Here is a 23,728-nt window from a genome sequence, read left to right as displayed (position 1 = left end):
CACGTGGGATGATCTGTGTGGTTTCAGGACTAGGTTGATGTTCTGACTTGCTGTGTCCATTGTAATATATTTTCCTTCAATGAATTTTCCCAAACACAGTACCATGATGAGCCAAAGCAGGAGGAAAAATACACCTAGACCGAACCAGAACTCTAGCCAAGGGGAAATAAGGTAGATTTCCTTCAGTTGATGAAAGAGTTCCGTTGCTTTTTCTTTAAAAGTCTTTTTAGTTTCTGGCATCACTTCGGTGTCGTTTAAATCTTCAGAGAAGTTGTCGAAGTTGATGAAATAACCAGAGGCAGTTCTGTCAATTGATGGGATTGTTCTTTCAATCTGTCTCTCTGTAGCACTTTCTGATGCCACATCATTGTAGACTGGTGTTGTTTCTTGACGAACTGTTTCAATCTGTGTTTCAAGAGGCTGTGTTCCATGGCATTATTGCATAGTCCTTCATTGTGCACTGCAGGCTGATCGAATGTGATTAGTCTTTCAGTTTGAACCTCTTGGATTGTTGCAAATTTGGGTATTCTGTTGTTCCTTGGGAGTCCACTGGGCCTACTGTTGATTATAGGCCACATGCTTGTGGTTTTACCAGATCGATAGACACGACTCTGTTCTCCTTTTTACCAGCAAGGGGCGGTAGCACAACTGATCTTGTTCCGGTGACTGCTAAGACAGGTACTGCTTTTCTGTAAGAAGGCCCAAATTCCTTCTTAACCGCGATCTTTTCTCTGACTAGATCCCCAATCTTTGGAATCCAGACAGGCCTTGCTGGGGCTGTTGCGGGTGGTGCCTCGTCAGTGGTACTTGGCTGTTGCTTTAACTTTATGTTGCTTAATGATTTTCTTGTTTCATTCAGTTCCTGTAAAACAGCCAAACGATCCTTTACATCAAAGTGCGTTGTTTCTTCTTGTACCACTGACATCTGACTATCGAGGCCCTGAACTCGCATTCTAATTCCGAACAATAGTTCGTATGGGCTGAAACCTTTTAGAGAATTTCTTGGCATGTTGTTAAGACTAGTCTGGACACTTATTAAATGTTTGACCCACCCAGCGCCTGAACCTAATACCTTCGCTGTTATAGATTGCTTTATGTCACGGTTTTTTCTTTCTACCACACTGTTCCCTTCGGGGTGCGACGGACAAGAATACCGCAACCCAATTCCCATGCTAGCCATGGCCTCCTTATAGGCTCGAGAGCCGAAAGCAGGACCCTGGTCAGAATGGAACATGGTAATTGCGTATGTGCCGATAAAGACTCGCAAATCTTTTATAACCGTTCTAGCGTCAGCCGAGCGCTGGGGGCCTCATTTTTTAAGTGCTTTTCGCCTTAATTGTTAATAGGACGCAGGGTGGGGTGTAGGCAGCGTTACGCTCTTTCTGATTGGTAGCCGGTAGCAAGGTTTGCTACTGCGATCCCTATTGCAGTTCTCACAATTGTTTGCATATATTTTGTGTTCTACACTCATTCCCGGCCACCAGAATACTGATTGTAATTCAGTCAGTGATTCCTTGATCTCTCTGTGCCTTAGACCCAAACCCATGTGTGCGTCTGCTATTAAAAATATTCTCCTGTTCATGTTTGGAATTACTCTATCCCCCACTCCAGGGATTCGAGCAAAAGGAACGGAGTTTGCATCGATTATGTATGCATAATTGAGTGGATAGTTTACGGGTAGTGCTGCACAGTCGCCTTTTACGGTCGTTTTTACTGCCAGCATGGTTTCCCCATCTATGTATTTATCTGTACGCTTTTTTGTGGCTACGGAAGCCGGTTTAGTTGCTTCCGCTTTGGCTGTATTAGCCAATGAATTCCCTGCAACGTGAACGCCATCACGTCGAAGACTCTGTGCGTGAATCACGTGAGTCTTTTGTAGTTCTTTACTTAAAAGAGCTACCTCGTTCCAGAGCAATTTATGCTTTATTGTGGCACCTGTGTCATCTTTGTAGTCGTTTTCGATCCAACTCTGCAGTTTATTGTTGTAAGAGTTGACGCAAAAATGAGAATCGCACACTATAAGTGTCGGGAATTCACGTTCTGCATTTTCGAGCGCCATCTTTAAAGATCTGATTTCAGTTCTCTGAACCGAACAGTTTCTTACAGATTCAGTTTTTGTCACTTTCGGTCTGAATTTACCGCACAGCCAACGACCTTTAATAATCGCACATGCTGCATCGTAGGATTTTCTCTCTACGTTGAAATGCTGTACAAAGCTATCTGTATAGATTATACAGGCGTATTGTGGGAGAGGCAGAATTTCGATTGGCAGAGGACATTCATATTCATATTGTAAAAATTCCTGTGTTTTTAAGTTAGGATCAAATTCGTAAACTACGTCTGTTGCAGCAAGAGAATTAACCCACTGAATCCATCTCGGATGCAAAGCTTTAGCATTAGGAATGCTTGCTTTAGTTACCGCTTCTAAAGCCGGTATAGGTGTTACGATTATTATTCGTTTACCTTGTGCTAGGGGCCTTTCTTTTGCTACAGCAGTCTGAACCGCAGTTAGAATTTTCTCCGTTGAACTGAATTTTATTTCAGCCTTTGTGTACAAATGTGATTTGTAAGCTATTGGTACCTTTTCTCCCTCATTAGAGGTTAGGTACGTGAATCCGCATCTTCCTGGGATGACTCGGATTACAAGATCGCGTGTATTGTCACGTGTATCTAATTTAGTTTTTGCTAGCATGTCTGTTTGCAGTGATCTCAAAATTTCTGTGTGTTTTTGAGTCCAATTGATTTGTTTAAAATCAGGTTTAATTAGTTCGTAGAGAGGTTTAACCCTCTCTGCATAATTTAGAATGTAAGTTCTTCCGAAATTCAGAAAACCTAGTATGGATTGTAAATTCTTCAGCGTTTTTGGAGCTTGGAGTACAGCGCACTTCTCTAAGAAGTTGTCCGCTAGGCTTTTCCATTCACTTGATAATTCGTACCCTAGGAACAGTACTGTCAGATGGGCAATTCGGGACTTTTTAAAGTTGAATTTGTAACCCTCTGCTGCGAACCCAAGTATAATGGTGTTCACTCTTTTCAAGTGAGTATCCAAGTCGTCGTCTGTGAGATAAATATCCTCTACGTAAGACAATGCTTCATCATCATAGATTTGTAGTAACTCTGTTACCCTAGCTGAGAATAGTCCTGGGCTGTTCTTGAACCCCTGTGGGAGTCGACAGAATTTTTTCTGTGACCCAAATGCAGAGAAAGCGGTCAAATATCTGCTTTCTGGTGCAATGTTTTGACAAAAGAAGCCATTAGATATGTCTAATGTCGTTTTATATTTTTTCCTAACTATGTTATTCATTAGGGCTGCACTATGCGAGTTTTGTACTGCAAAAGTTTTGCAACATGTATTAAGATGTCTGTAGTCCAAAACTAGACGATATGAATTGTCTGGCTTAGAGACAGGAAACAAAGGATTGTTCATTTGAGAGGTGCATGTTTCAATCACCCCCTGGTACTCAAGTTGATCTAAGATCTCCCTGACTTGTTTTTTAGCTTCTTGCTTTATGGGATACTGCCGTTGGGCAGTTGGTTCACTTTTTAATTGGATTTTGTGAGGAGGTGAATCCTCATCCCATCCTACATGATTTTTATACAATGCAGGTGCCTGGGCCACTGCCCATTTCCTTGCATATGTGTATTTTTTGTGAATCGGAATGTGATTCGAGAAGGCAGGCATAATCACTTCTTCGCCACGAGGGCACTCCCTGACAAACTCTGGGGGCCAATCTTTTTCAGCTAACAGAATATCATAGCCTTTTGAGAGCTTATCCCAAAATAGACCCTTAATTTTCCTAGTCTTATCACCCTCTATACGCAATGTTATTTCGTATATTTTATGGGGCTCGCTAAGTCTGGCGTCGGCAGTTTCAACCTGAATGTATTCATTCGTGTCCACTGTCTCCAGATGACTCATCAAGATCTTGCGCGCTATACTGATTTCTGCTGCACTGTCCAACATTGTCAATGCCCACTCCCCGTTTTTCAACTGTGTCCTCAGTATTCTCGGCATGGTTGATTACCCTAATACTGGCTACCTTCTTTTTCTGAAATTGAAATTTCTTATTTTGAGCAGGTTCCTTGTCTTTGGACTTGGTGTGCTCTCCTGGGTCTGATCGTCCTCTTCTTTCCGAATTCTGTGGAAGAGATCGAGAGGGACGTGTATCAATACTTTGATATCTATCAGGTTTTTTCAGATTATCCCTATTTCTAAGGTTATATCTTTTCTCAGAGGGCTCCCTCTGGGGAGACTGGCGTTCTCGAGTCGGAGTTCTTTCCCTCCGTCGAGGAGACCTTCCTCTGGACTGGAAAACTTTTTCCTTGGGAGTGGATTGTTTATTTCCATCCCAGCTCTTTTTAGGAGTATTTGAATTATTTTTAATAAATAATTTTTCAGGATTTTCGAGCAGTTGGGGCTTTACTGGTTTCCCACCCAAGCTGTCTCTACCTAATTCTTCATAGCATTTTTCTATGATTTTTACAAGCTCAACAGGATCTTTTATATCTGTTTCCTTCAACTTCTGGCGGATCGCCACAGATGCTGCTTCTCCTTTAATGTTGGCTAATAATATAGCCGAGACCTGCTTGAAGTCTTTCAGTAATTTCATACCTAGATTTAAAGCGGGCTCTGGACCGAATTCAGTTTGAATCTGTTTTAGCACTTCTGGTATTACCGCCATAGACGGAACACCGTGTGTTTTTGTGTAAATGGAAGCAAAGACTGTACCCCAAGTGTCACAGTCCTCCACGTGTGGTGCGATTCCCATAGGAAGGCAGATGGTCAAGATTCTGTGTTTCTCTATAGGGGTAGTATCAGGAAATACTTCCTCTATTTGAGTGATTTTCTGTGCTAACCAGAAAGGAATTTGTTCCCGTTTTACGGGTGTTTTACCAAGACATGACTGTATGTTCTGTGGTGTGATTTTATTTGTGTTCCCCTGATGAGGGGTCAGCTGTGGTGTATTAACAGCTGGCTGGACTGTTGCAGTCCGCATTACATATTGGACTAATTGCCTATGTATTTTTATTAGTGTTTTTAGCTGTACTAACAGCTCTTCCTTAGACATTTTTACAATGTCAGGATGTGGTGTGTAGCTGGCTAGAACCGGCCACGTTGCTCCTGGTCTACCTAGTGGACCGAGCCTAGTTATGTGATCAGTATGTTTTAGGGCGCCATTAAACCAGAGCAGATGCTCTTGAAATTTAAGTGGAATTTCAATCTCCTCGAAAGGAGCGTACTCTTCCGGAGGTTTCTCTATTCTGTAATAGTGAAACTCTTTTGTTGTAGCGTTTACCGCTGGAAAGTTTATCCATGCATAGAATACCTCTGTCTGCCGATACTCGTGAGCCTCTATCACGAAAATTACTGTACCACCTTGAGGTGTCAGTCCGTTTTCTATAAGTTTTAAAGTTATAGATCTTCTTAGGTGGACCGGGATGTCGATAGCATCCGGGTCTGTGTATTCGGGACCTTGCTGAGCCGCATCTGCTGCGCCCCCAGAGGTTCCGTTTTCTGGCATTGTAAAAATGCAAGGTTTGCAGAGTAGGTCTCCAAGGAGACAAATATTAGGTGCACAATATTTTGGAACACTGTATCCTTCAACGTTGAATAAACCAGAGCTTTACATAGGAATCTCTTCCTACTAAGGTCGGACGGATTTTAACCTTTCACCCACTCCAGACGTCTATTGGAGTATTTACGGGAGAAAGGGGTCTGTGTGAAATATGCACGACTGAGTTACTCTAAAAGTCTTGCGTTAGTTTATCGCCTTACCAAACGTTGGGCGCCATGTAGTGTAGTTCCTAGTTTCCCACTAGGCCCTGCGCATTGGAATAACAAACAGTAGTATCGACGTGGAACTGCGGATATTCCAGGCCTCCACTGACTATGCTAAACTTAATTGGGTTGTGTTACCAACTAGCTCAGAGGTCACTGGAAACTTTCTTCTCTGCATAGGAAGTGATCAGCTTCCTTGGCACAGACAAGAAGGGATTCAGCTTTCCAACAACCGTGCAACATGACAACTTTGCTCCTCAGATCAAGAGTCAATCTCTAGGGTCGTGTGAAACAATAGACATGTATTTCACTCAGTCAGTCTAGTGCAGTTTACTTTCACGAGATGTAGAGAATAGAGAGACGGGCGTTTGCCAATAAAAGGTTAACATTTATTGAACAGTCTTTCTTCTCGTACAAGAGAAATGTATTACCACAATTGCAATAATTGTTATTATAAAAAGTACGTACAGTAAGATAAGTATTGCGAAATAGAACTGTAAAGGCATTGATATGGTTTCTTAGCCATACAATGGTTTAAAAGTAATAAAACATATATACAGTCATATATACATTAGGCTAACATACTCAACTGGTGCTTCTAACTAAGCCTACCCCAGTGTGCCTGACCTAAGCCTAACACGTGGAAGGGGAGCAAGTAAGTAGCTTTAAGTTAAGTTGGTTTTGCCAAGGTTTGTTTCAAGAATTCTCGTCTAAGGGTTTAGTCAACACCATACCTCTGAATAGAATGATGGAGGATTGGTATCTCCTTCAGGGGTCACTCTCGATATCCCAGTCACCCGCGAGGGTAGACCGGAAACGCCGGAGCTGGATTTCTCTGCACGAGAAAGGCAGCGGGTCTCTTCAGCGCGTCGAGGAAGGAGGGGGGACAGCGTCCGCGGGCAGCTGGAATCTGCTGGATGTCTTCGCAGAGGACGGCTGTTCAACTCCTAAGCGTACTGCACCATAGTTCGCGCTTTAGCAGCGATAATGGTATCAGCAGCTTCACCACCACAGGGACAGCAGGCTGCAGCGACAGAGTGCTAGATTTACCAACACGGGGTCCTGCAGGCAGCTGGCATCAGCAACAGTAGCTCGCCTTGCTTAAGGCAACGTTGGTAATATTTATACCTGACAGGTGCCGGGTTTGACGCAAGTTTGCTGGACATAAGACGTCAATTAAAGATGTCACTAGGAAGTGATAGTTATCAGTTGCTCATTAGAGTTCCATTACTAATCAAAACACAGCAAGCGGGGATTTCCAGGTTTGCTGAGTTTTTATCTTGTTGAAGAACTCGGAGTGTTATCTAGGAATATCAGATAGTGACTACTGCTCTGTCATTGCACTAATTGGTCGCAAAGGAAGTGGCAGAGAGAACTATGCTGGAATGTGGCTCTGTTCGTGTGAGGCCAGAGATGACTTTTCAGAAAATCGCACTTGAACGGTTATGCCAATATAGGGAATAAATGGATTTATAGCCGAATAGGGGCATAAGGTCACAGTATCGATCAGGAACCTAGATAAACACGCAACACTGGGAGAGGCCCTGGTGCAGATCATGGTGCCTGGGAGAGGCTCTGGTGCAGATCATGGTGCTTGGGAGAGGCCCTGGCGCAGATCATGGTGTCGGGGACAGGCCCTGGCGCAGATCATGGTGTCTGGGAGAGGCCATGGAGCAGATCATGGTGCCTGGGAGAGGCCCTGGTGCAGATCACGGTGCCCGGGAGATGCACTGGTGCAGATCATGGGGTCTGGGAAAGCCCATGGAGCAGATCATGGTGCCCGGGAGATGCCCTGGTGCAGATCATGGTGTCGGGGAGAGGCCCTGGTGCAGATCATGGTGCCCGAGAGAGGCCCTGGTGCAGATCAAGGTGCCCGGGAGATGCCCTGGTGCAGATCATGGTGCCTGGGAGAGGCCCTGGTGCAGATCATGGTGTCGGGGAGAGGCCCTGGTGCAGATCATGGTCCCCAAGAGATGCCCTGGTGCAGATCAAGGTGCCCGGGAGATGCCCTGGTGCAGATCATGGTGTCTGAGAGATGCCCTGGTGCAGATCACTGTGCCTGGGAGAGGCCCTGGTGCAGATCATGGTGCCTGGGAGAGGCCCTGGGAGAGGTCATGGTGCCTGGGAGAGGCCCTGGTACAGATCACTGTGCCTGGGAGAGGCCCTGGTGCAGCTTATGGTGCCTGGGAGAGGCCCTGGCACAGATCATGGTGCCTGGGAGAGGCCCTGGCGCAGATCATGGTGCCTGGGAGAGGCCCTGGCGCCTGGGAGAGGCCCTGGTGCAGATCACCGTGCCTGGGGGAGGCTTTGGTGCAGATCATGACTCATCAGCAGGCTGTTTTCATCACCTGCAGTCGCATCAGGCAGAGGATATAAGAGCTGTCAAAGGGAGCGGAGAAGGTGTGCTGCAGGCCTAGAGACCTCACTCAAGCTACCAGTCCAGTAACCTGACGAGTCCCTGGGAATGCCTGGAAGTCCATGGGATTGGAGCACGACTGCCACCACACCCTCTTCATCTGGGAAACCTGTAGTCTGCCAGTTTCCGCACTTCAGTGTACACCGCTGCTCATGCTTCTTTCAAGTCGGTCATCACATGCGGATCAGAAAAGATAGGAAGAATTCTCTGAACTCTAGCTGTTTGCTCGAAAAAGAGTATAATACATTGTAGAACACGTTCTACAATTTTTTGTCTAACGGCTTCGACTGGAAACCATTATCAACAATCCCAGATTCAAAATCCATATACTGCCTGATTACTTACCGGTAATCTTCATTACCATTAGTCTCGAAAGCCCTGGTCGCAGTCATTACATTGGAGGTGGATCCATCTCAGATAGGGAAAAGACACAGGAAGTGAAGTCATAACTCCTTCCACCGTCTGAGTGCTATAGCCCATTGCCTACACAAAGAACTTCCTGTTCCCTTCTCTCCCCTTCTGACTGAGACAGAGATGGGGACAGACTTTATTAGAAACAACTTTTTGTCCTTACTTTACAATCCTGGAAATCTCCGATGATAGGGGAGGAAGAGATCCCGGTCATGGACTGGCTAAAAGCACTGAGGCAATGATGGCCTAGTCTTAAATCTCTCAAACTGTCTTGCTTCCCATGTGGTGGTGGTAAGCTTGCAGCTTATCCAGAACCAAGCAGCTCGCCTTATCTACAGGCTCCCTAAATCGAGTCATACCACCCCTCTGCTAAAGACTTTCCATTGGCTCCCCATTAGGGAACGCTTGCTCTTTAAGAATGGCTGTTTGATCTGTATGTCCTTATCTGGTACTGCCCCTGCTTTCATCAGATCTAAGATCACTGCATATGCTCCAGCTAGAAATCTTCGCTCCTCCACCCAGTTCCTCCTCAATATCCCTCGCTTCCGTAAGAAGAAATCGGGTGGCTCCAGATTCTCGACTCTTGCTCCCCTGTTTTGGAATGCACTCCCTCCAGCGATCAGATCCATTCCCTCCTACCTGGACTTCCGCGCAGCTTTGAAAACCCACCTTTTCTCCTCTGCATACTCTTCCTAAACTCACTCCCCCCTTCTCCCCTCAGGTCAGTTTCTTTCTGCAGCGCCAAGAAACCGTTTGGTAGTAGAGCGCTTTACAAAACCCTTTCAACCTCAACTCCAACTTCAACAATGGATGCCAGTGAGAAGGGATGGGGAGCAACCTGTGAGATGGGGGGAGTCCCATGGAAGATGGTCAGTTAGAGAGAGCCAGAGATACTCGACCTGGAGAGAATTAACAGTGATTAGAACATTGGAATGGTGGGAGCTCCATTGAAAACAATGCAGTGCTCCGGGCTTATAATGGCTGGTATAAGCCTGGAGCTCCAACATTCCAATGCTTCTTTGTTCACTGCTCTGGCTGTGAACAAAGGCTTCAGGGAGCCTGAGGAGATTCCAATCCCCTCACGCTCCCTGAAGGCTTTGTTTTTTTTGTTAGAACATTCTGTCCTCTAGTGGCAGAATGTTCTAATAGCCTTGTAGCCCTTCGTAGATGGGCCATACCGCTATTAAAGTCCCTCTCCCTTGTTAAAGGCCCTCGCCTTCGGCTCAGGGCCTTTAACGCTGGAGAGGGCCTTTAATAGCCGGTATAGCCCTCTACGGCGGGCTATAAGGCTATATTCAGAAGACAGTTACATTTTCAAGAATGCATGACCAGTGCATGCCTTAATTCGAATGGACAATACAACAGTGGTCAGAATCAATCAATTGATGCTTCGAAGATGGTGGACTCCCATCTTCAAGACTATTTTTCCATTAGTGTTTAGCAGCGTGAGCGGCCTGTATGAGGTGCATTCTTCTGGGTCTGTCCGTGCTTTACGTACTCGCATCAGGTCACCTTAACACATTGTCAGGGTGAGTACCGAAGTCTAGTAAAGGTGCTTAAATTTGGGAGGAATGTTTCATAAACATTCCTCCCAAGTCCCGCTGGCCCTGGAGCCTTGCCTGGGGGCCCGAGCTTAAGTGCTTCTTGGATTTCCGATACTTCTCTGGGTGACTCGAGGGGGGTGTCTGATCCTGCAACAGTGGTACCCATTTGGACAAGCCTAGGTAAGCATTTCTATCCTTCCTGGTTTCTTTCCACCTCGCAGAGAGAGCTTGGCAGTATTCCCTCAAGGTGTTCTGTGACGGATATCCCAGCTGCCAAAATATAAATCCCATTATATCCTATTGGATGTATATTCCGGCGGATGGGATATCCATCCCCATTGTGACGGAGTAACCCGGCCACCAAGATCTAAATCAGGCCCATAGTCTTCGAGCTAAAGGGTTCTAATCTTGTCTACGTTGCCTTAAAAACTGCCCTCTTTTTAGTACTGCATTTTCAGCACAATTAACTCTAAGCGGTCCCCTAAACATTGCTAGTTATTGTTCTTTTCTTTTTTTTAGTCGGGGCTTCTTATCAGTCTGCATAATTTCTCAGACCCACTTAGTAAGTTTTTCCTCCTTCAGTCTCCTCTGTTTGTCTCACTACTATGCCTATAGCTCTGCCGCCCAGAGTAGGCTTAAGTGTGTAATCTAGTTTGTTCATGTATGTAACTTTCTCATTATTTGCAAGATACTCACTGGGAGTAAGATACTCTGCCACTAGACCTGAGCATTTCCCTCAGATTGTGACCACGCCCTACTCCATAAGTAAGGAGGTAGGGAGAGTGTCTAGGGGATCTTTCTTAGTCCTGATGAAGGCCGCGAATTTCGCATAAGCTAGCTGAAACATGTCGACAGTTTGCAGATTGGAGGGGTAGGTTCATGAATACCCACCATACCACCATCCACTGGTCCTTCAATGACCTTATAACCATACCAGGGATTCTATCATTAAAGGGTTTGTTTTGAGATCCCGTGGTCTATTTTAAATATTGTTCTGCACCTCTCACTTGATCCTGCACAGTGTCTTTTATTGTTTGTATTGTCTCGCCCTCCCTATTGCTCCACCTCCAGCGTTGGCTTGTGCAGAGGTGAGTTAGCAGCCCTATGATGAAGCATGGCACAGATTTCTGTGGGTGAGGGCAGTATTAAATACTTGTGTGTTTTTCTGTTTTTTCACAGCAACATTACTTGCGCAGCCCCATTTCTATGTGTGTGTCTAGGCTTCACTGTGTCCCGTATCGGATTGAGAGACAGTGTGGATGTGGTGTTGGTGCCAAAATGTCCTATATATCGCTTTTAGCATGGCTACCCTGTGTATTGGGTCCATGAGAGGACCTTCCTGCATCCCACACTGCGTTGGCCTGGTGGGGCGCTTTCTCTGTCCCGAGCCAACTCGAGGTGTGCATGGTCTTTAATGGAGATGTTTGATATGTTTGTTTCTGTGAATGGATGGAACAGGGAATGAAAAGAAATCAGGTATTCTATATGTGTATATGTGGCATGTGCATCTGAGAAAAAGAATAATCTGTTCCTGTGTATGATTTCCTGTCTATGTCCAAGTTGGGTTCCCAGGCGATATTGAGGTCGTCTTGCTAGCTCTCCCTTCGGGGATCCCATTTACTTGCGGGAAAGTTGTCCAAGGAAGGGCTCATGGGCAGTACTGGGGGCAAATAAACTGAGGAAGGTGTAGGGAGATTCGTGCTAGATGAGTTGAATTTTGATAAACCGATCCTCCTGATGTTTTGACTTTAGCTTCCATTTCTCCATGTTGTTGGTGCAAAGAATTGCCATGCTTACTGTTTTAATGAGAGCAGACACCCAGAAAAGGATGAGTTAAAGTGTATTTCTATTATAAAATTGGCCTTGCTGTAAGAGGTGGGCTGGCTGGAGAAAGACTACATCAGGTCAAGTGTAATGATAATATGGCTCCACGCGTGTTGGCATTTGTTCTGGGAGTTTAACACCTTCACATTAAGAGAGACATGCTTGAATGTGTGTTAGATTTGCTTCTCGCCCACTTGTTAAGCTCTCTCTGTCCCAGGTTATGTGCACCCGTGAGCTCCCGCCTTTTCTCTTCCCTCGGTAACAGGCCAACATGGTCTAACAGAGTCCTCTCTAGAAAAGATCTGACTGGTTACATGATTGACCATGGTTGAGCCCCACCACAAACCTCCCAACTATATGTCCATATTCTCAAGAGTAGGGACATATAGCGGGTGGTCTGTGGTGGACCAGTCAACGGGATGTGTTTAACCCAACCAAAGTAAAACTGGTAGGGGTCCACACTCACTGGATTGCCCCAACCCAGCCTCCTTTCCCAGCCCAATCCAACACCATCTTTCAAAGCTTGCGAGGAGTGTAGGAAAGTTGGCTCTTTGTTGATTCTTTCCCGCTCTGCCGGTTTCTGCACACGTTCCAGGCTGCCCCATTGTCTTGAGATGTTGAACCACATCTTCCTTCGTCAACGTGGAACCTGGTGGAAGCACTCACCGCAGTTTGGTCTTCTTTCTTGATGTTCTTTGCAATTAATATTACTCCTCTCTTCCTGGGGGGACCCGTCCTCCACGTCTTCAACTTGCAGTGCCCTCTATTTACCATTCCAATGAACAATGAGATGTAAAAAATGCCCCCATTGATAGGAAATCTTCTGCCTGTTGAGGAAGCCGGTTATTGGATGGAAAATAGGTTTTCAGTCAGCACCAATAATTCTGGTAGAGATCATTTTCAGTTTGATTGAACAGGACGGCTTACTTTTCCGGGACTCCTTTCATTATGAGTTCGTCAAAGAAGCGTACCCTCGTAAAGACGTCAGGGTGTGCACACCCTATGCGTTCTGTCCAGTTTGATCAAGGTATGTCTGGCTGGTCTGTAGGACGTTTTGGACAAATCCCTGGATATCTTCCACTTCCTGGGACTCCTCTAATTCTACTAGTGTTGCATTGTGTGCCCTGGATTTAGATATTATTTTCTTTCAGCACCATCATCCTGACCCAGAGATGTACCTGCTTGTTGTATGTTCCAGATCATCTACTCTTATAAGTTCTGTGATCTTGTACCCTGCTCCTTTCCTAGATGGATGTCTTCAAGTCAGTCCTAAATGATCTAACTTCTGCACGAATCTCATTCAGCAAGTGTTCCCTTGTGGGGAGGCTTGCCTGGACAATTTGGTGCAGACTGGTGGGTCTGGCTTCCCAGGTTTCTTGCAATCTCTTTTCGGGGCAGAGAAAGAGCACATGTCGGCTGAGTGTTCTTTCCAGTTCCAACCACGGACTATGCCTTTGAGCTCTGTGTGACTTTACTTGGTTTCCAAGGTAGGACCTGCTGCCCTGCTCTTCAAGTACACGGTTTCCCTATTCAGATTTCCAGGGACCATTCCTGAAATCCTAACAGTTTAGGAAATATAAATTTTATGGTCAAGTAATGTTCCCTAGCGTGTACCCCACCGTCTCCATGTACCAGTCTAAAGTGCATGTAACTTCCCTCCTGTGCTAGCTATGAAGACGCAAATACATTTGCGTCCACCGTTAACATGTCCTCTTTCAGATCCGCCATGAATGGATCGATAATTCAGTTCCTAAGTATGCCTTGCCAACGTCTTTTTGTGGTGTACTTTACACGTTTTTCAGCTCTGGCAAAGTAGGCCCCGAATTCTGCCATCGAGCCTTTTTCTTGTTTTCTGACTCCGAAAGCTTCAGCCCAGGCAGTCTGTGTATCTGTGAACTCTGCCTTACTCCCTGTGCGGCCCATGGCGCTTAGCTCAGCCTGCTGCCTGCCAAGACTGTATTCATCCTTCGAAGTTATCTGTTCCGCTCCTCGAAAATGCATTCCTGCCTACTAGTTTAAGTAAACATTCCCCCAGCTGCAGGGCGAAGGGCCCGGCCTCGCTGTCTCTATGCAAGTAATTCATAGCCTCTGTTTCCATGGAAGGCCCGTGCCCCCCCGCATCTCATGCAGACACTCAGGCGCTTATACACGCACTCACAGTCAGTATAGAATAGCTTCTGTTCCAGAGACCTTTCCCTCTAGATAGTGTGGTTCCCAAACATCAGATATCAGATATGATAGAAGTACGAGTTGATCTGACATGCCAGACTACTGTCTCTTTCCGCCAGTGTAAATGTCAAGTCCCCTGCACCCGTCTGTTTCACGTCAATCATACGTCATGCAGCTGCGCGCGCATCCATGCCTCTGATTTCTGCTGACATTACAAGATTCTGCTTTGTTGCCACCTACTTGTGACGCTTCCAGCACACACCTCTGTATCCACGCCCAGTTCACGCCTTCTAATTACGTATTGCTAACACGTGGACACTGTTATCATGCTGTTATCTCGTTTTCTCTCAGCTGTTACGCCTCTTGCATTGGTGTCTATAATGTAAGTCAAGTATATAAGCTATGTATTGTCAATAAAATATTGCTCTATCCCTTCCTGAACCCCTGTGGTTGCAGGAACATGATATCCAGTTCTAGAACGATTCCTTTTTAAGGAATAAAACCCCTAAGAACTCTAACACCACGGACTCTGTTTCTTTCTTTCCGATTGAGTTATTATTGATTAAGTACTTACCTGCATAGAAATTAAGACGGTAAATTAAATATTTACCACATTATTTTGGCGCCCGAACAGGGAACCCTCCCCCACCCCACGCGCCGGTTGGTGCGTTGCAAGCTCTGTCCCCTGCCATCAGTTAGACGGAAACTACGCGTACTGGCAGGATTTCCTGTATCTCCCTCTGGCCCACGGAGGTGACGAAGACTGCGATCAGCACCCAGACGAGGCGGTGAGGAGTGCGGAGGATCCCGACCAGAGCCTAGCCGAAAGAAGCGAGGTCCGAGGTGTCAAGAGGCCCACCAGTTTTCCGAAGTATCCACGTGTCGAGCCGAGCCGAGCCGAGTCCAGTCCGAGTCCAGTCCGGTCCAGTCCAGTCGAGTTTTCCGAGGCCTTCCGATTTCCGTGCTTCCCGGTGAGTACCATTGCTGGGTCGTATCAAGACGTGTTTGGGTACACAAATGCGGTCTGCACTGTTTTAGACAGTGTATCTGTACTGTTTAGCAGTACATCAGTTATCTAAAGTCTTCACTGTTTTTAGGCAGTGTATCTGTGCTGTTTAGCAGTACATCAGTTATCTAGGGTAGAGATATATGTCTTAAATGTTTTTTCATGTGATTAATGTCGTGGTATGAGTGTGACTGTTTTTTTGTGCATTATTGTGTTCTTGTGTAACTAGCTGTATTCCGAATTAAATAGCAAGGATTGAGCATTCAGTATTAAGTAAACAAGATGCCGTTTTTCAACAAGTTAAAGCAGATAGGAACTAGGAAAGGGATACTAGAAGAAGAAATTCCGATCCCCCCTAGGGACACTCCTGGAAATTTTATGTACCACAAGCATGGCTTAGACGCCATCTTGTATCTAGATTTATGGGCCGATTACACTAAGCATTTAGACGAGAGACACAGATGGCCTGTTACAGGAACATGGGATGCCGAGTGCATCATGAAGGTAGAAGAAGCATTATGGAAAAAGAAAGCCAGACAATCTCAGAAAGACGCCATAGAATTTTGGCGTAAGGAATCACATAAGCGTGCTGAAAAAGCACTCCGTAAAAAAGACAGACTTAAAGAATCAGCTAAGGCCCAAGAAAACGAATTAGTTAATGAAGGAATCCGAGTAAAAACAGAACAAGTAGACCGTGCACGAAATAATCTTGTAAATGGTATGTATCTAGTGGCCGAGGGTTCGCCTGAGGCCATTTCAGAAATACCGAAAAATTTGCCGCCACCACTGGTTCCAACTAAAGTAAATCATAGAACTACTGTAGTGGCTTTACTGAAAATCATTGAAGAGCTCATAGCCCAAGGAGTGGTCGTAGAGACCGACTCCAATATCTGCAATTCCCCTATCATTCCGATTCTTAAACGTACTGATCCCAATGCACCGCCAGTATATCGGCTGGTGATTGATTTACGAGAACTGAATAAATGCATCGTTCCACAGTACCCTGTGGTTCCCGACATCTCTTCCCTATTAACTGCTATTGATTCAGAAGCAACGTTCTTTACTGTAATTGACCTCAAGAACGCCTTCTTCAGTGTACCTATTGACCCAGAGAGCCAATACCTCTTCGGATTCAGTTTAAATGGACGAAGTTTCAAATTTTCACGCGCACCTCAAGGATTCACAGAAAGCCCCAGCATCTATAGTCAAGCACTGAAAAGAGAACTAGATTGTATTCAAATGCCAGTTAACACCGCTTTACTGCAATACGTCGATGATCTGCTGATCACCGCACGAAGTGAGCCCGAATGTGAGCAAGCATCACTGACAGTTTTACATTTTCTGGCCGACAAGGGACACAAGGTGTCTCCTTCGAAGCTACAATTCTGTGTTCAGCAAGTTGTGTACTTGGGTCACTTGCTGTCCAAAGTGGGGAGACAGCTCACTCCTGATCGCATTCAGTTAATTGTAAATATGCCACAACCCCAGACACAAAAGGAAGTGCGGGCTTTTATAGGCCTCACCTCGTACTGTAGACAATGGATTCCTCAGTATGCATTTCTAGCTAAACCACTTATTCAGTTGACAACACAGGAGGCAGCGACTTCAACTGTCCTTCCTTGGACTCAGGAACATACGCAAGCCTTTGAAGAATTAAAGAAAGCTTTATGTCAAGCACCAGTTTTAGCGACACCATGTTACAGCAAACCTTTTACACTTTTTGTTACAGAACGTGATGGTACAGCGTTGTCTGTCCTCACTCAAGATCAAGCAGGTTCACATAAGCCTTGCGCTTATTTTTCAAGTACATTGGATTCAGTAGCCCAGGCACTCCCTGCGTGCTTGAAGTCAGTAGCAGCAACAGCATTAGCAATCAGACAGAGCGACTCAATTGTTTTAGGACATCAATTAACAATACAAGTTCCACATTCTGTAGAGGTTCTGTTAAACAGAACCCAAACTCAACACTTGACTATAGCACGACTGACAGGTTATGAATTAACACTATTCCAGCCACACATAGAAATCAGACGCTGCAGTATTCTGAACCCCGCAACATTGTTACCTTCAATTATGACAGATTCAGCCCCGCATGATTGTATAGAAATCATTAATGCAGTAACAAAGCCCAGACGAGACTTAACCGATGTTCCATTGACAAATCCAGACCTGACACTTTATGTGGATGGTTCATGTATGAGAACAAGTACAGGAGAGTTAGTGGCCGCGTATGCCGTGACCACTGAAACCGAAGTAAAAGAAACATACCGTATTGATACACTGTCCGCTCAAGCGGCAGAGCTTATTGCTCTGACCCGAGCCTGTATACTAGCCAAGAACAGAAATGTTAATATATATACTGATTCACGTTATGCCTTCGGAGTTGTACACGACTTCGGAGTGTTATGGCAAGAACGAGGTTTCCTGACCTCTCATGGTGCCCAGATCCAGCATGGTCCCCTTATTCAAGCACTGTTAGAAGCAATACATCTGCCTTCAGGTATATCCGTCATGAAGTGTAAAGCACATACTAAAGTTACAGATTCCGTTTCCCAGGGTAACGACCTGGCAGACCAGACAGCAAAACATACAGCATTGACTCATACTCAGACAACTGACGTGACAAAGACAATAGTACCGACACATTGTATGACAGTTAGGGATCCCGCCCTAGATGTAATCGATATTCAGACACATGCTACTGCAGACGAAATAAAGAAATGGACCGAACTAGGAGGGATTGAGACAGATCAAGGATGGATGACGAAGGGAAAATCTACATGGTTTCTCCCCGACTCTATGGTTCAAGTCATAATCAATACAGCACATAGTCCAGCACATCTAGGAGAGAAAGCAATGTTAGACAGTATACAGAATCTCTGGTATAACAAACACTTACGAGCAGCAGCAAAACAGAAAGTGCGTACTTGCATGATCTGTTGTCAGTTCAATCCAGGTAAAAGCGTCCCTGTAGAGCAAGGTGGATTTCATCCTCCCGATCACCCTTTTGAAGTCCTCCAGATGGATTATATCCAGATGGACCGTTGTCGAGGTTTTAAATATGTCCTCGTAGTTGTTTGTGCACTTTCCCGTTGGACAGAAGCATATCCAGTCCCAGATTATACTGCTCCGACCACTGCTAGGCAGTTGGTTCGTGAATTCTTCCCACGATACGGCTTGCCTCGTGTCGTGTACTCAGATAACGGACAGCCATTCTCATCCGAATTAATGAAGCAGGTTTCCTTGCTGCTAGGATATCAGTGGAGATTCCATTGTGTCCGACATCCCGACGCCGCAGGCCTTGTAGAGAGGCATAACCAGACATTAAAGACACGTCTTGCTAAAGTTTGTAAAGAAAAAGGGGTCGACTGGATAGTCGCCCTGCCAGTTGCATTGTTTTACATGAGGATGGTCGCCCACTCGCGATCAGGGCTATCCCCGTATGAAGTGGTCTTTGGTAGGCCACCGAATATGTGGGGGACGCCCATACCGAAGAAAATTACCGATGTTGACTGTAATATGCTGACAGATTACCTTGCCTCCTTGATGTCTGCACTCCAATCATGTCGTTCACAGGTTGCCGCCGCCTTCCCTGACAACACTGATGTAAAGCCGCATGATGTCCGTCCCGGCGATACGGTCCTGATTAGGAACTTTGACAGGAAAAGCCCGCTGGAGCCCCGCTGGAAAGAGCCGAAGACCGTCCTTCTCACCACGAGGACCGCTGTAAAGATCGAAGGCAGAAAGGGGTGGATCCACACAAGTCATGTGAAAAAATACAATGAACTAATGCCAGGAAAAGACTTGTCCACCCCTTCCAAAGACTGTATCAAACCTAGTGACTTTAAAGTTCCGAAACAAGAGATAACTCCCCAAGAGGAGTACAAATTAAAACTCCGATCTAGCAAGTCAGACAGTTTAATTGTTTAAGTCCTCCCCTAGGTGAATCGGTTAAATAGTTCCTGACATGTATCCCCTAGATCGAGATAGAGAGAGAGAGAAACAACTCAAGAAACATGCATATTGTAAATCACTACGTAGTCACTGTATAGTGACATTATTGATTATGTTTTTTCTAAGTCTTCTGATTATTGTTGCAAGTATACTGCTTTCCATATATTATCCTATTTTCAAGCGTGAACAATCTGCTTATAATGTCACTGCTGAACATTCTTTTAGTAAATTACCTCCCCATGAATTATCTTACAGACTTGCGCTGCGCAATAACACATTCATTAGTATGTTACATCACTCCCATCAGACTAATAATGCTACAAACTGTTGGATATGTGGCCGACTCCCTCCTTATCAGAAATACAAGGGAGTTCTGCCCCTCTTTCCGTACCCGTTCACTCACAATGGCTCCTGTGGAGCATGGTTTAGAATAATTAATACCGTAGATTCTGATATTGCTGTCTTTAAAGGGAGCTGGGTTTGGGGAAACTTGAACTTAGTTCTGCTTAAAGTCTGTTATCCTGACAAGAAGGGACTTCCCATTAGAATAGGAACTGATCTAGAAAATGAAGTATATGGATTAGGTAATTATACAATTAACCTTATGATTCTCACTGTTGAATCCGAAACTGCACCAGTTCTCCCTGCTATGTCAGTACTACCAGTCACTGGTGAATTATGTGTCAGCAAGAAAGGTTCCGTACACTTAGGTCATAGTAAATGTAATACTGTGGTCGAATTCAGTGATCAAGGCAAGTCTTCTTTCAAAGCTACCCGTCATTCCTACTTTGTTTGTGGTCATACCGCATACATACGTTTACCTCCAGATTGGGATGGTACCTGTTACATTGCATTCCTTCTGCCACCTGTTTTTCTAGCTCCTCCTGACTATCACAGAAATACAAATCTAGTAAAGAATAGACTCCGAAGAGATCTCCCGATTGTCGACTATACTGAAACGGCATGGGAGCAATACACAGATTTCAATAAAGGTTTCTTTTTCTTCACAGGCCCCGTCCAAAATAGTAAACTAATCCGCAGATTAACTAGAACACTTGAAGCAGTAGTGAATGAAACTGCCTCCGCCCTAGGTAACTTAACAGAGGAGCAGTCCGCTATGCGGATTGTTGTTCTTCAGAATCGTCTTGTTATTGACGTCATCTTGGCAGACAGAGGCGGAGCTTGTAAGGTCATCGGGTCAAGTTGCTGCATTTTCATTCCAGAAAACGCGCCAACAGTATATCAAGCCATTACACGTCTTCATAAAATTGCAAATCTGATACATCAGAATCCAGGCACCTGGACTTGGTCCGGTTGGTTCTGGACAACGTTAACCGCTTGGGGATGGAAGCTCCTATCCTTCCTGGGCATTGCCCTTGCTATAGTATTCAGTTGCTGCCTGTGCCTACAGTGTGGGCCAGCGATTTGTGGCCTGTGCGTCACTTCATGTATTGAACATTCCAGTTTTCACTTAAAACGCAAAAAGAAGAAAGAAGAGCAAATGATGTTACAAGAACAGACCGATCGGTTTATGAGAATCGATATATCATGAAGGGTCCGTAGGGAACAAGGAGGGAATGAGGAAATATAAATTTTATGGTCAAGTAATGTTCCCTAGCGTGTACCCCACCGTCTCCATGTACCAGTCTAAAGTGCATGTAACATCCCTCCTGTGCTAGCTATGAAGACGCAAATACATTTGCGTCCACCGTTAACATGTCCTCTTTCAGATCCGCCATGAATGGATCGATAATTCAGTTCCTAAGTATGCCTTGCCAACGTCTTTTTGTGGTGTACTTTACACGTTTTTCAGCTCTGGCAAAGTAGGCCCCGAATTCTGCCATCGAGCCTTTTTCTTGTTTTCTGACTCCGAAAGCTTCAGCCCAGGCAGTCTGTGTATCTGTGAACTCTGCCTTACTCCCTGTGCGGCCCATGGCGCTTAGCTCAGCCTGCTGCCTGCCAAGACTGTATTCATCCTTCGAAGTTATCTGTTCCGCTCCTCGAAAATGCATTCCTGCCTACTAGTTTAAGTAAACATTCCCCCAGCTGCAGGGCGAAGGGCCCGGCCTCGCTGTCTCTATGCAAGTAATTCATAGCCTCTGTTTCCATGGAAGGCCCGTGCCCCCCCGCATCTCATGCAGACACTCAGGCGCTTATACACGCACTCACAGTCAGTATAGAATAGCTTCTGTTCCAGAGACCTTTCCCTCTAGATAGTGTGGTTCCCAAACATCAGATATCAGATATGATAGAAGTACGAGTTGATCTGACATGCCAGACTTCTGTCTCTTTCCGCCAGTGTAAATGTCAAGTCCCCTGCACCCGTCTGTTTCACGTCAATCATACGTCATGCAGCTGCGCGCGCATCCATGCCTCTGATTTCTGCTGACATTACAAGATTCTGCTTTGTTGCCACCTACTTGTGACGCTTCCAGCACACACCTCTGTATCCACGCCCAGTTCACGCCTTCTAATTACGTATTGCTAACACGTGGACACTGTTATCATGCTGTTATCTCGTTTTCTCTCAGCTGTTACGCCTCTTGCATTGGTGTCTATAATGTAAGTCAAGTATATAAGCTATGTATTGTCAATAAAATATTGCTCTATCCCTTCCTGAACCCCTGTGGTTGCAGGAACATGATATCCAGTTCTAGAACGATTCCTTTTTAAGGAATAAAACCCCTAAGAACTCTAACACCACGGACTCTGTTTCTTTCTTTCCGATTGAGTTATTATTGATTAAGTACTTACCTGCATAGAAATTAAGACGGTAAATTAAATATTTACCACACCTGGGACTCCTCTAATTCTACTAGTGTTGCATTGTGTGCCCTGGATTTAGATATTATTTTCTTTCAGCACCATCATCCTGACCCAGAGATGTACCTGCTTGTTGTATGTTCCAGATCATCTACTCTTATAAGTTCTGTGATCTTGTACCCTGCTCCTTTCCTAGATGGATGTCTTCAAGTCAGTCCTAAATGATCTAACTTCTGCACGAATCTCATTCAGCAAGTGTTCCCTTGTGGGGAGGCTTGCCTGGACAATTTGGTGCAGACTGGTGGGTCTGGCTTCCCAGGTTTCTTGCAATCTCTTTTCGGGGCAGAGAAAGAGCACATGTCGGCTGAGTGTTCTTTCCAGTTCCAACCACGGACTATGCCTTTGAGCTCCGTGTGACTTTACTTGGTTTCCAAGGTAGGACCTGCTGCCCTGCTCTTCAAGTACACGGTTTCCCTATTCAGATTTCCAGGGACCATTCCTGAAATCCTAACAGTTTAAACTCCTGTGTCAATCCTGACACTCCCGTTTAAAAATAAATAAATTAAGGCAATGTAGTTGGCTGGATTAGGGCTGAATTTTTGGAAATATGGAAATACACACCTGCTCCATCTCACAAGTTTCATGCTGTGAATTGTCATTTATTTTTTCCACCACCTTGTGCATCTAACTCCTAAGATGGCGGACAAGAAGGCAGTCGTCGTGGGTACCCACATGTGTGAAAAATTCAAAGCACACATGAAACAGAAGCGCCTTTTTCAGAATGTGACTCACATCAGAGGCAATTTGTGAGCTCGCCAGTATGCTGCTGCTGGATTTGACGGCCATTTTCCTGAATGGCATTGACGATGGGGTTGCACTGCCATGGCGGGTTGGACCCAGGCCAAAGGCCACATGAAACGAGGGTTTAAAAATAAGTAAATTCCAGTAAAAACAATGGTCGACCACTTTGAACAAAAGACATATTTGGGAATGGCATAGATACGAAGAAAACACCCCAGTAAACTCAATAACAACATGGTGGTCAACCGTGAGCTATGTTGTGTGCGTTCCTAAACATAACTGGCAAATTTCAATGATTTTGGGCCTTTGAGACACTTTTTACCCAAGTTTTTTAGCAACAAAAAAATATATATGTATTACATATACACACGTATTTTAACATACCTTAGTTTTGATGTCGTTTTTCTTCCTGTGGAGACTCCCAGTGTAAACGGTTATCAGATACAATGCAATGGCCTGCAGCATAAAGGGGTGGGGGGTGGGGGGGTGTCCCCGCATTTCGGTCCCTTCACATCTCTTGTGAACATCAGGGTTATGTTCAAAGCCTATAGCAGTGTACATACACTCTGCCAGTCGAGAGGTAAAACCCATGTACAAGCACCATGAAAAGGCAGACGGACACCATTATGACAACTTGTAATCAAAAGGCCAACAAGCACAACACAATGACCTACAAGCACTACTTGGAGTCTCTTTGGTGCTTCTGTCATTTCTTGCCTTAGTTGTAGTGAAATAAGTGATTATTAATGTTGACTCACAGATGGCACTTTTTCTTCAGTTCTGTTTGTACCCCAAGCAGGTACATTTATCAAGGATCCACACAAGCCAACTTAAAAATATATTTCAATGTGTGAGGCGGGCCTCGGACTTAGAGGGGATGTGGCCTCGTGCCGAGCGTCTATTCCTCGTACCACGAGCCTCCTCAAAAAGCTTGCAAACTTAATGGACATCGGCTGCTCACAGCCTACAAAGGCGACCTGGAAACCCATTCCGTGCAGTGGTTTCCAGTCAAGAGTACACTGGCCTATAGGGTGATGTATAATTATCTGAGAGAGTTAGTC

Source organism: Lissotriton vulgaris, chromosome 9 (assembly GCF_964263255.1).
Source record: "Lissotriton vulgaris chromosome 9, aLisVul1.2, whole genome shotgun sequence".
NCBI lineage: Eukaryota > Metazoa > Chordata > Amphibia > Caudata > Salamandridae > Lissotriton > Lissotriton vulgaris.
The sequence above is the reverse complement of the archived record's forward strand: the minus strand, read 5'-3'. Positions refer to the sequence as shown.